The sequence below is a fragment of the Herpailurus yagouaroundi genome, unplaced genomic scaffold (genome assembly GCF_014898765.1).
Source record: "Herpailurus yagouaroundi ecotype Mexico unplaced genomic scaffold, PumYag 196, whole genome shotgun sequence".
Lineage (NCBI taxonomy): Eukaryota > Metazoa > Chordata > Mammalia > Carnivora > Felidae > Herpailurus > Herpailurus yagouaroundi.
Genome location: NW_024412427.1, coordinates 15198343 through 15212770, shown reverse-complemented (window position 1 = coordinate 15212770; position 14428 = coordinate 15198343). Strand labels below are relative to the sequence as shown.

General features: G+C 37.8%; 1 long non-coding RNA gene across 1 annotated transcript in view; it reads right to left on the bottom strand.

Moving 5' to 3' along the window:
• LOC121012386 (uncharacterized) overlaps nt 1-14428 on the bottom strand; it is a 92625-nt gene that overhangs the window by 16448 nt on the left and 61749 nt on the right. The gene's annotated exons all lie outside the window — the stretch shown is intronic.

Here is a 14428-nt window from a genome sequence, read left to right as displayed (position 1 = left end):
GAGAGAGAGAAGCAGACAATTTATTTGGGGGGAAAAATGGCCCCAAAACTTTCCGCATCTGAAGAAATAAATTGACATATAAATTCAAATAACTCCAACCAGGATAAATCCAAAAATACCCACAAGGAGAAACATTATAATCAAACAATTGAAAGTCAAAGACAAAGGGAGTAACTTGAAAGCATCAAGAGAAAAGCAGCTCATTACATAAAAAGGAGCTTCTGTAAGATCATTAGTGAATTTCTTGGATGAATCCATGCAGCCCAGAAGGCAATGGAATGATATATTCAGATTGCTGAAAGAACAAATCTGTCAACCAAGAATACTATATCTAACAAAACTGTCCCTCAAAAATGAAAGCGATATTAAGACTTCCCCAATTAAACAAATGTAGAAAGTGTTCATTACATCTAGAACTTCCCTATAAGAATGCTAAAGAGAACCCTTCAAGTTTAAGTAAAAAGATAATGGACAGCAGGGGTGCCTGGGTGGATCAGTCGGTTGAGCGTCTGACTTTGGCTCCGGTCATGATCTCATGGTTCATGAGTTTGAGCCCCGCGTCGGGCTCTGTGCTGACAGCTCAGAGCCTGGAGCCTGCTTCACATTCTGTCTCTCCTTCTCTCTCTCTGCCTTTCCCCCACTCATTCTGTCTCTCTGTCTCTCAAAAATAAACATTAAAAAAATTTTTTTAAAAAAAGAAAGGATACTGGACAGCAAAATGAAGCTATACAAAACTATAAAGTTCTCCAGTAAAAGGAAAATACATGTACAAACACAGTAATCTGTATTATTGTAATTTTGGTGCATAAGTTCACTCTTAATTCTTGTACAGAATTTAAGTGAGACAAACAAAAAGCTATAAATCTATATTGAGTATACAATATATAAACATGTAATTTGTGATATCAGTAACAAAGTTGGGGTGGTGGAGATGTAAGTGGTGGCATTTCTGTATGCAATTGAAGTTAAGTTGCCATCGGTTTAAAATAGATTGTTGTAGGGGTGCCTGGGTGACTCAATCGGTTAAGCATCTGACTTCAGTTCAGGTCATGATCTCGCAGTTCATGAGTTCGAGCCCTGTGTTGGGCTCTGCTGACAGCTCAGAGCCTGGAGCCCGTTTCAGATTCTGTGTGTCTCCTTCTCTCTGCTCCTCCTCATCTCACTCTCTCTCTCCTCTCTGTCTCTGTCTCTCTGTCTCTCTCTCAAAAATAAATAAACATTAAAAAAATAAAATAAAATAGATTGTTACAACCTTAAGGTATTTTTGCAATGGTAACCACAAAGAAAAGATCTATAAATACAGACAAAACAAAATGAAAAAGAAATCCAAGGATTCCACTGCAAAATCAATGAAAAACAAAAGAAGGCAGTAAGAGAGAAAAGAAAGGGCAAAAAAAAGGTACAAGACATGCAGGAAACAATGAACAAAATGACTATAGTTAAGTCCTTCCCTATTAGTAATTACTCTGAATTTAAATGGACTAAACTCCCTAATAAAAAGATATAAATTGGCTAACTGATTTTTTGAAAATGTGGATCCAGCTATATGCTATCTATAAGAGACTCCCTTTACATCTAAGAACATACAGAGGCTGAAAATGAAAGAAGGGAAAAAGATGTTCCATTCAAATGATAACCAAAAGAGAGCGTATGTGGCTATTCTGATACCAGATAAAATACACTTTAAATAAAAATCTGATACAACAAACAAAGAGGACATTACATAATAATCAAAGGGGTGACTCAACCAAAAGTATATAAAAATATTTATTCACTACACATCGGATCTCTAAATTTTGGTAGCAAATATTGACAGGATTGAAGGGAGAAATACAATAAGAGAAGGAGATTTCAAGACCCCACTTTCAATAATGGATGGACAATCGGAAGATTAATGAGGAAACAGAAGAGCAGAATAACACTGCAGACCAACTAGACTTAACAGACATATACAGAACATTCCACCCAACAACAGCAGAATATACATTCTCCTCAAAGCACACACTGAACATTCTCCAAGACAGAACATATGTTAGGTCACAGAACAGTCTTAACAAATTTTAAAAGGTGGAAAGTATCTTTTCTGAGTACAATAGAATGTAATTAGAAATCAACAGCAGAAGAAAAACAGGAAAAATTTAAAAATACGCAGAAATTAAACAACACAATCTTAAACAACGAAGCGTCAAAAAAGAAATCACAAAGTTAATTAGAAAATATCTTCTGACAAATAAAAACACAACATACCAAAACTTAAGGGATTCAGTAAAAACAGTTCTAAGAGGGAGTTTATGGTGATAGATGCATACATTAGAAAGAGGTTGGTAGGAATATAAACTGGCGAAGCCACTTTGGAAAACAATGTGGAGGTTCCTCAAAAAATTACAAATAGAATTACCTTAGAACCCAGCAATTGTATTCTTAGGTATTTATCCAAAGGATACAAAAATACTAATTTGAAGAGGTACATGCACCCCAGTGTTTATACCAACAATAGCCAAATTATGGAAAGAGTCCAAATGCCCATCGACTGATGAATGGATAAAGAAAGATTTGGCATATACCAAATGGAATATTACTCGGCAATGAAAAAGAATGAAATCTTGCCATTTGCAACAACATGGATGGAAGTAGAGTGTATGATGCTAAGCAAAATAAGTCAGGCAGAGAAAGACAAATATCATAGGATTTCACTCATATGTGGAATTTAAGAAACACAACAGATGAACACAGGAGAAGCAAAGGAAAAATAAGCTAAAAACAGACAGGGAAACCAAACTTAAGAGACTCTTACATGCCAAGAACAAACTGATGGTGGTTGAGGAGGTGGGTGGGAGGGTGGGTTAAATGGGTGATAGGCATTAAGGAGGGCAGTTGTTGGGATGAACGCTGGGTGTTATATGTAGGTGATGAATCACTGGGTTCTACTCCTGAAACCAATACTACACTGTATGTTAAGTAACTTGAATTTAAATAAAACTTTTAAAGAGGAACCAGAAAAAAAAAAGAAAAGAAGAAAGATCTCAAAGCAAAAGCCTAACTTTTCAACTCAAAAACTAAACACAAAGCAAGCAGGAGGAAGAAAATACAAAGATTAAAGCACAGGTAAACAAAATAGACAATTTTAAAAATTCAACAAAACTAAGAGCTGGTTTTTTTAAAAGACCAATTGACAAACCTTTTGCTAGATTAAAAAAAGAAGACTCAACTAAAATTAGAAATGAAAGAGCGGACAATACAATCGAAGCCACAGAAATAAGAAGGATTATAAGAGAATGCTATGAACAACTATACCTCAGTAAATTGGATAACCTAGAATTAATAAAAACCTAGAATAAATTACTAGAAACGCACAACTTACCAATATTGAGTCATGAAGAAATAGAATATCTGAACAGACCAATAACCAGTAACGAGATTAAATCAGTTCTCATAAACTATCCAACAAATAGCCCAGAACTAGATAATTTCACTCGAGAATTCTACCAAACATTTAAAGAAGATTTAACATAAATCCTCAAACTCTTTCAAAGAACTGAATAAGAAGAAACACTTCCAAACTTGTTTTATGAAGCCAGCATTACTCTGATACCAAAGCCAAAGATACTACAAGAAAACTACAGACTAGGGGAGCCTGGGTAGCTCAGTCATTTAAGGGCCCGGCTCCTGGTTTCAGCTCAGATCATGATCTCACGGTTCCTGAGTTCGAGCCCCACAAGGGACTCTGCACTGTCAGCCCACCTGGGATTCTCTCGCGTGTACTCTCCCTCATTCTCTGTCCCTCCCCTGCTTGCTCTCGCTCTCTCTCAAAAAAAAAAAAAAAAAACTTTTAAAAAAGAAAAAAAAATTTAAGAAAACTACAGACCATATACATGGTAAATATCGATCAAAAAATCTTCAATAAAATACTATCAAACCAAATTTAAGATATATTAAAAGGATTATACCCCATGACCTAGTGGGATTTATTCCCAGAATGCAAGGATGGTTCAATATATGAAAATCATCAATGTAATATACCACATTAACAGAATGAAGGCCAAAAACACATAATCCTCTCAACTGAGATATAAAAAGCATTTGACAAAAGTTAATATCATTTTATCAGTAAAAAACAGGAATAGAAGAAAACTACCTCAATATAATAAATAGCATATGTGGAAAGCTCACAGCTACCATCATACTAAATGGTGAAAGGCTAAAAGCTTTTCCTCTAAGATTAGGAACAGACATCACTCTATTCAACATAGTATTAGAAGTCCTAGTCAGCGGGGCGCCTGGGTGGCAGTTGGTTAAGCTTCCAACTTCAGCTCAGGTCATGATCTCGTGGTGCATGAGTTTGAGCCCCGCGTTGGGCTCTGTGCTGACAGCTTGGAGCCTGGAGCTGCTTCAGACTCTATGTCTCCCTCTCTCTCTCTCTGCCACTCCCCTGCTCACACTCTGTCTCTCTCTCTCAAAAATAAATAATAAAAATTTAAAAATAAAAAAAAAAAGAAGTCCTAGTCAGAGAAATTAGGCAAGAGAAGGAAATAAAAGTCATTCAAATTGGAAAGGAAGAAGTAAAAGTATCTCTATTCATAGTTGATTTTATATGTAGAAAACACTAAAGATTACGCACACACACACACACACACACACACACAAACTGTTATAACTAATAAAATAATTCAGAAAAGTTGCAGGACACAAAATCAGTTTGTTTCCATGGAATGAATAATTTAAAAGGAAATTTTTTTTTAATTCCATTTACAATGGCATCAAAAAGAATAAAAAACTTAGGAATAAATCTAACCAAGATGGCGAAAGATGTGTATACGAAGAACTACAAATCAATGCTAAAAGAAATTAAAGAAGACATAAATGGCATGACATCTTATGGTCATGGATTGTAATACTCAATATTGTTAATATGGCAGTAATACCCAAAGCAATCTAGAGATACAATGCAATCTCCATCAATATCCCAATGACAATTTCTTCTGAAATAGAAAAATCCATCCTAATAGTCATAGCAAATCTCAAGGAACCCCAAAATTTACTGCAAAGAAACAGTAATCAAACAATGCGGTACCAGCAAAAAGACAGACGTATGGACCAATAAAACAAAACAGAGAGCCAGAAATAAACCCTCATGTATTGGTTGAATGATCTTCAACAAGGATGCCAAAAGCACTCAACTGGGAAAGGACAACCTCTTCAAAAAACAGTGTTGGGTAAACTGGATATCCACCTGCAAAAGAATGATATTGAACCTTTATCTTACACCAACCGTACGTAAAATTTAACCAAAATGGGCTAACTAAGCTAAATGTAAGACCCAAAACTGCAAGACTCCTACAAGAAAACATGAGGGAAAATCTTCAAGATGTTGGATATGGAAGTAATTTCTTGGATGACACCAAAAGCAGACAATAAAAGCAAAAATACACAAATAGACCTCCATCAAACTTGAACATTTTCTGTGCACCCAAGGACACAATGAACAGAATAAAAAGGCCACCTGTGGAATGGAAGAAAATATTTGTAAATCGTGTGTCTGATAAGGGTTAATATCTAGAAAATATAAATAATTCCTACAAACCAACAGCAACAAAATAACCAATTAAAAAGTGGGCAAAGGAATTGAAAAGATGTTTCTCCAAAGATGATAAAGTGACTGGCCAACTATCCCATGAAAAAGATGCTCAACTTCACTAATGATCAGAGAAAAGCAAATCAACACCACAATGAGTTATCACTTCACATCTATTAGAATTTGTTACTATTAAAAATAATAATAACAAGTGTTGATGAAGATACAGAGAAACTGAAACCCTTGTGTGTGTAGGTAGGACTGTATAATACTGCCAGGCTCTATGGACAAGACACTCGTCCATATGGTAGTATGGTATGGTATGATATGTTCCTTGGTAGGTATTTCCTTGACAGATTAAAAACAGAACTACCATATGTTCCAGCGATCCCACTTTTGGGTATATATCCAAAAGAATTGAAATCCAGGTCTCAAAGAGATAGCTTCACACCCTGTTCATAGCAGTGCTATCTGCAATAGCCAAGAAATGGAAGCAACCCAAATACCCATCAATAGATGAATGATAAACAAAATGTGGCGTATACATACAATGGAATATTATTCAGCCCTAAAAAGGAAGGAAGTCCTACCACGTGCTAAAATGTTGGGTGAATGTTGAGAATATCATACTAAATGAAATAAGCCAGTCACAAAACGGCAAATTCTGTATGATTCCACTTATATGAGATATCTACCTACAATAGTAAAACTCATAGAAACAAAGTAGAAAGCTTACCATAGCCTGGAAGAACGGGGAGAAAGAGAGCTATTCTGCGGGTACAGAGTTTCCGTTTTGCAAGATGAGAGTTCTGAATATCTGTTGCATAATTGTGTGAATAACAACACTACCCTGTACACTTGAAACTGGTTAAGATGGTGAATTTTATGTTTTTTGCCACAATAAAAATAAAATAAAATATATTTTTTAAATGCAGAAGATTTTGCAAGCTAGTAGAATTGGTGATGGACTGACAATAAGTTGTCTGGGTTTTTCAAAGAACTCATTTATTCTACAAGTATTAACTTTTACAAAACTATGCATATATAGTAGAATATAGACGTAAAAATTACGACCTAGGGGCACCTGGGTGGCTCAGTCATTAAGCGTCCGACTTCAGCTCAGGTCATGATCTCACAGTTCGTGAGTTTGAGCCCTAAGTGGGGCTCTGTGCTGACAGCACAAAGCCTGCTTGGGATTCCCTCCCTCTCTCTCTCCCTCTCTCTCTCCCTCCCCCTGCCTCTCTCCCTCTGCCCCGCCCCCATTTGTGCACTCCCTTGCTCTCTCAAAATAAATAAACTTTAAAAAAAAAGAATTACTGGGGCGCCTGGGTGGCGCGGTCGGTTAAGCGTCCAACTTCAGCCAGGTCACGATCTCGCGGTCCGTGAGTTCAAGCCCCGAGTCGGGCTCTGGGCTGATGGCTCAGAGCCTGGAGCCTGTTTCCGATTCTGTGTCTCCCTCTCTCTCTGCCCCTCCCCCGTTCATGCTCTGTCTCTCTCTGTTCCAAAAATAAATAAAAAATGTTGAAAAAAAATTAAAAAAAAAAAAGAATTACTACATAAAAAATACAGCAGACACCTTAATATAAGACTTAGTTAAGATATCTTAGCATGCATAATCTGTCAATTCAGAGAAATTTATTTAAAAAGTTAGTTTTCTTTACCCCTGTTTTTTTCATTGGTCAAAAATATCTCAAACAAGCCTAATAATCAATAGATGCTCAACAACTATCTGCTGTTAACAATGACAGAAAAAGCGAAGAAAATACCATCACATGCTACAACGTGGATGAATCTTGAGGACATTATGCTAAGTGAATGTGCTAATCACATAAAGACAAATTCTGTATGATTATACTGATAGGAGATATCAAGAGTAGTCAAACTCACCAAGACCAAAAACAGAATCACGGTTAATAAGAGCTGGAGGGAGAGGGGAATGGGGGTTGTTGATGGCTACAGAGTTTCAGTTCCGTAAGAAGAAAAAGTTCTGGAGATCTATTTCCAATAATTCCAATGATGGGCTGTACTGAACTGTACTCTTAAAAATGGTTAAGATGATTTTAAAAACACACAGTGGAAAAGGACACAGAGGTTCAACTTCATTGAGTCGGCAAAACTGACTATATGACTGTTTTTATATCTAGTGAGTAATGTTTGTGTGAGTGACATAATTCAGATTATATCTCTCTCTCACCGTAATATGTGACTTGGTGGCAACGTTTTGGGGGAAGAAATCTAGAGGCTTTTCCTATCCCAACTAACCGAGGCTATCATGACCGATCTAAAAGAACCCAATAATTACGCATGACCACATTAGCTTAGGTTAGTTTGAAACAGTATAGATTTTTTTTTCTCTGGCAACTTGAAATTTTATTAATCACAGACCAAACAGAAGCAACTATCATCTATCATTATCATTTCATAACATGACATGTGATGTCATGTAATGACAGTGATAGTAGTGATTAAAAGCTTTAATGACAAAGACATGTAATAAAGAGCAATCCTTTAAGTGAAATAAGTTTAGTGTTTTTTGCTCGGTTTTACCGAGATATAGTCAACATACAACATTATTTTTATGTGAGGGGTACAATGTAATGATTTGATATATGTATATATTGCAACTTAAGTTAACTCATGTATACATGAGTTAACTTAGTTAACTCATAACTGGGAGTTTGTATCTTTTGACCACCCTCACCTCTTTCCCCCACCCCCAAGGCCTCACCTCTGGCAACCACCTATCTGTTTTCTATATCTGTGAGTTTGTTTTTTTTAGATTCCACATACAAGTGAGATCACAGTATTTGTCTTTCTCTGACATATCTCAGCATAATGACCTCCAGGTCTACCCGTGTTGTTGCAAATGGCAGGTTTTCCTTCTTTTTAATGGCTAATTAAAATCCCATTATACATTGTGATATCTGTTAACATTTTTGTTATCCATTCATCCATTGATGGACACTTAGGTTGTTTTCCGGTCTTGGCTATTGTAAATAATTCTGCAATGAACATGGGAGTGCAGACACCTCTTCAAGATAGTGGTTTCATTTTCTTTGGATATAGGCCCAGAGGTGGAATTGCTGGATTATATGGTAGTATAATATGTGATATATGATAAGATATATATGGTGCTGGACTATATGATAGTCATATTTTTAATTTTTTGAGGACACTCCATACTCCTTTCCACGGTGGCTGCACCAATTTACATTCCCAAAAATGATGGACAAGAAATCTCTTTTCTCCACAACCTCACCAACACCTGTTAGCTCTTGTCTTCTGACAGCCATTCTAAGATGTGTGAAGTGATATCATTGTGATTCTGATTTGCATTTCCCTGGTTATCAGTGATGTTGAATACCTTTTTATGCACCTGTTGGCCATTTGTATGTCTTCTTTGGAAAAAAAAAAAAAAAAAATCCGTTTAGTTCCTCTGCCAATTTTTAAATTGTACTATTGGGTTTTGTTGTTGTTGCTTGGGGCTTTTTTGCTATTTAGTTGTATGAATTCCTTTTATATTTTGGATATTAACTCCTTACCAGATTTGCAAATATTTTCTCCCATTGATAGCTTACCTTTTCATTTTGATGATGGTTTCCTTTGTTGTACAGAAGCTTTTCCATTTGATTCAGTCCTACTAGTCTATTTTTACTTATGTCGCCATTGCTTTAGTATCAAATCCAATAAAACATTGCTAAGACTCATGTCAAGGAGTTTCTTTCCTATGTTTTTTTTTCTAGTTTTATGGCTTTAGGTCTTATGTTCAAGCTTTTAATTTATTTTGAGTTGATTTTTGTACATGGTGTAAGAGAATAGCTCAGCTTTATTCTTTTGCATGTGGCCATCTATTTTTCTGAACACCATTTAGTGATGAGACTATTCTTTCCCCGCTGTATATTGTCACCTTTGTCAAAACGTAATTGACCACATATGCATAAGTTTATGGAGGGGCTCTCTATTCCATTCCATTGTCCCTTCCATTGTCTATTCCATTCCATTGTCTATTTTTATGCCAATCCCATACTGTTTTGATTACTGTAGCTTTCTAATACAGTTTGAAATCAGGAAGCATGATGCCTCCAACTTTGTTCTTCTTTTTCAAGCTTGCTTTGGTTATTTGAGGTCTTTTGTGGTTCTATGCAAATTTTGGGACTGTTTGCTCTATTCATGAAAAACGCCATTGGAAAATTGACAGGGATAACCTTGAATCTGTGGATTGACTTGGGTAGTATAGGTACTTTAATTATATTAAGTCTTCCAATCTATGAACATGGACTATCTTTATATATGTCTTCTTCCATTTCTTTCATCAATACCTTACAGATTTCAGCATATAGATCTTTCACCTTTTTGGTTAAGTTTATTCCTAGGTATCTTATTCTTCTTGATACAATTATAAATGGGATTGTTTTCTTAATTTCTCTGATAGTTGGTTATGCTTACATAAGATATTTTTATATATTGATCTAGTACCCGTGACTTTGCAAAACTCATTTATTCATTCTAATAGTTTTTTGGTAAAGTCTTTAGGATTTTCTGTATACAATATCGTGTCATCTGTAAATAGTGACAATTTTACATTTTCCTTTCCGATTTGGATGCCTTTTATACCTTTCTTACTCAATTGCTCTCGCTCAGATTTCCAATACTATGTTGAATAAAAGTGATGAGAGTGGACATCCTTGTCTTGTTCCTAATCTTACAGGGAAAGCTTCCCTGTTGAGTACGATGTTAGCTGTGGGCTTGTCATCTATGGGCTTCATTATGCTGAGGTACTTTCTCTCTGTACCAGATTTATTGAGAGTAAATGATAAATCCTTCTTGTCTAACATGTGGTTTAGATCCAAAGCTCTTTATAGATTTTTTTCTCAGGATGATAGATCTATTGTTGAAAGTAGCATAATGAACTTCCCCACCATTACTGTATTGCTATCTACTTCTCCCATCAGGTCTGTTAATTTTTGCTTTAAATATTTGAGTACGCCTGTGTTGGGTGCATAAATATTTACAAACGACATATCAATTCTTGTTGGGTTGACCCTTTATCATTAGATAATGACCTTTGTCTCTTACTAGAGTCAATCTTTGGCTTAAAGTCTATTTTATCTGACATGAGTATAGCTACCCCTGTTTTTCGTTGTTGTTGTTCCATTTACACGGATTTTTTTTTATCCTTTCATTTTCAGTCTCTGTGTGTCCTCAAAACTGGAGCAAGTCTCTTGTAGGAAGTATTGAGTTGGTTTTGTTTTATACCCATTCATCCACTCTATGTCTTTTGATTAGAGAATTTAGTGTCTTGAGGTCCCTCAGATCCTCATAAACTGTAAGCTTTTTCACCTTTCAACATACAGTTGGGAAAACACATGGATTTAGGAGTATTCTTTTTTTTTTTTCATTTCCTTCCCAAAAAATACCAATAAGGTGAACTTTTAAATAAGGTGAACTTTTAAAATATTGCCAAATTAAGAAATACCCTTTGGCACAAAGGTAAACCTAAAATATTTTTATTTTGTACAAACTCTAGGAAAAAAGGGGGTAAGTCTGAAAGAAGAGTAGTTGAGTAAGTTTAAATATATATATTATATATAAATACTCTCTATATATAGCCATATGTATAATAGAGAGATACTTCCTTAAAATTAGTACAAATAGATCTTGAGTATATCATTCATTGGAGAAATATCACTTCCCATGGCAATATGTTTTTATGGGTCATTTCATAGATTGCTCAAATTCACATATTGCTGACTTTTCACTTTGGACTTTTTCTATCTTCACTTTGGGGACAGGGACTGGGAATGGCTCCTTGAAAGGGGAATCGGCTAATAGCCCAAATATTAATATCTTTACTCATTTATAGGCTTAATTAATATTTTATACATAAATGGTAGAACTTTTGTTTTAATCTCATCTATTGGTTTTGGAGAAACCAATCCCTTAATTTGAAGACATCCATTCAAATACTTTTCATCCCAAATAAGAAATAAAGAAGGAAAATGAACTTCTCAGCTACAATTTCCAAGGAATCACTTCCCTCACACTAAGGAAGTTCATCACCCCTGCCCTAGAAATCCCTCCATGGAGGCTCTCTGACTCAAGCAATGTGAGGGACAAAAGTGTCTATTGTGTCTGTCATGCCTAAAGTCCGCTTCCATTTTCTGCCTCTGACAGCCAAAATCTTAGCTTCTGGCTGATCCAGAAAAGAGTCTCAGCAGTGATGAGGTTTGTCCCCAGATGCCCTTTATCTCTTCAACGGAAAGGAGGTCATTCTACTCTCTGGAGCCCCAAGCAAAATGGGTCTCTCCAGGCCTACACATATCTCCCATCACAGACGAGAGTGTGACTGGGCTTGCAAACAGGGACCTGAGTGGCCACACAAACCAGTCTGGGACCATATTCCCCACACTGGACGTCAATGAGTAGTTGTGGTCTCCTGTCAGAGCCTTAAGCTGTATTTGGGGGATGCCAGAGCTAAAGGAGAGGTCCTGTTTATCACCCTCCCTTAGACCTTGCTTCTTGGAACCCAGGCAAAGGGAGCTGAGTTCCACGTACAATAACTCCACATTCCCCAGTATTTGGGGAGGTCTGAACTGAGACCACCAAGCCCAACAATGCAGTTCTCTTTGTTCTCTCAGCAAACCTCCCTCGTACCCTCCTTTTCAAATTCACATCAGGAAATCCTGTGAGAATTCAGAAAGCTGAGCTTCCCAAGCATTGTTTCACACCCAGTCACCTTCCTGGCTGTCTACTACCCCAGGGATATAATTCATGAATCCTGTTAGGGCCAAACAAAAGCAGGCAGGCTGATCACACCACCCTGATTTCAGTTTGGTCAGCTCCCTGCTGCCCCTTTCTTCATGTCTTAATGCCATTTAGCTGTCTGCCAGTTCACAGTTCACCCACTAAGTGTTTATTTAGTGTCTCCCATGTTCCAGTTCATCCTCACACCCTGATGCAGAAGGAAAGTGCTATCCTCCTCTCTGAATGCTGGTTTCCTTCCCTTCATCCCATATGGCAACGAGATCTGTAATTTTCATACAGTCGGTGCCAGTACATGTTGCTGAAAGAGTATGTGATGAGACCCCACCTTGACGTAGTACAAGAACCTAAGGCTACCTTGGGCTAAAATAGGGTATGTGATTCCAAATTTCTTTCCAGGAACTTCAGGTGAAGAGCTCCAGGTGAACCAGACTGAAAAGTTAATGTTGGTCAACACAGGAGATGCTGTCATTCTTGGCTGCAACATGTCTACTCTATCCCCAGCAGGGAATATCTTGTGCTTGCTTCAGGAAGAATGGGCAGGAATGACAATTAATCTATAGTTTCAATGGAAACCACCTCCCCAGACTGACCCAAGTGGAAAACACAATGGTCAACCAAACAGACTACTCCATCTGCATCAGTGATGTGTTGCCTGGATATTCTGTCACCTACTACTGTGTCACATTAAGAAACGGGCATCCTGATGAGCATGTGAAGGGTTCAGACACCTACGTGTATGTAAATGGTGATACAGACTGACGCACTTCTGGGTTTGTAAATATCAACTTTAAAAAATATACAACATGCACCAAATCATTGTTCTACACTGGATACAGTGCCCCTTCATCTACAAACAACCCCATAGGCTAGTAGTATTCTACAGATGGCCCTACTGATCGACCATTCTACAGTCCTGTGCCCAATATTGAATCAAGTCATGTGGACCAGTCCCTGACAACCAACTCAAAAAAAAAAAAAAAAAAAAAAAACCACCTGATGACATTTGGCAAGGGAAACTCCCACGTAGGAAGACACCCGGGAGGCAAAATGCAACTACAGTGTGCACTGCAAGATCCAAAAGTGAGAAAACCAAGAGCTTGATGGATGACTCGTTTTCCTAAATTGAGGAGATAATCCTGGGAAGACAGCTATCCACTGAGTCTCTTTTAACCTATACCCTGAGACCCAATTTCCATTCACTGACCCTTGTAGCCACATCTTATCTTCCAGACCCAAGACAAAATCTCAACATAGCAGAGTTTGCGCCCTAAACCCAAAATCACCTGAGCCAAAACAAAGGGATCCACAGGGAGGCAACCTCTACAAGCCTGCACAATTCCACTCCCCCGTTTCTAACTGGAATGTCACTGGGGCCTGGTGGAAGGTCCCTGAAGGATTACCTCAATGCAGTCAAGGCATATCCTCCACACAGGAAGTGAGTGAATGAGTGTGGTCTCCTACTATGGCTTCTGGGGAACCATGAGACCAACAGGAAGGTCCTTGTGTGTCACCCACTCCCAGGTCTTGTTTGGAAAAGCTGTCCTGGAGGGGTTGACTCACTCTCCTCACACTTGATCCTTCCCTGGTCTGCCCTCTGCTGTTCTCTGATTCTCTGAGGACAAGCAGTGTTTCCTGCTTCTTCCTACGCTCTGAGTTAATTCCATTAAATACAGTGAGATTAGGGTATCCATCTGTTCTGCTAGGAAAACCAGTCTTCCCCAGTCATGTTCTCAAGTCCACCCACGTTCTAGGCCATCCAACTGGCCATGGAACATTTACACATTTCCCTCAAGCTAGAAAATGTGAGTGTAGGCAGCCTACCTGCCATTCTCTCCCAGCCTCCCCAGCCAGGAGTTCCCTTGTCTCTCTAACCTGCACCTCACCCCATCAGTGACATTGATGGTTTGCCAACCTGAAAGGAGAGATATTACCAGGACCTGACACAGCGCGTGGTAGGGATGTTGGTGGCAGTGGGTGTCGGGGGTCAGTCGTGGACCCTTCAAAATTGACAAGGTCCCTTGAGGCTCTACTCTCTTTTGTTGGGAAGAGGAAACTGTCTCTCTTTTCTATCTTGAGAGATAAGCAGAGGAA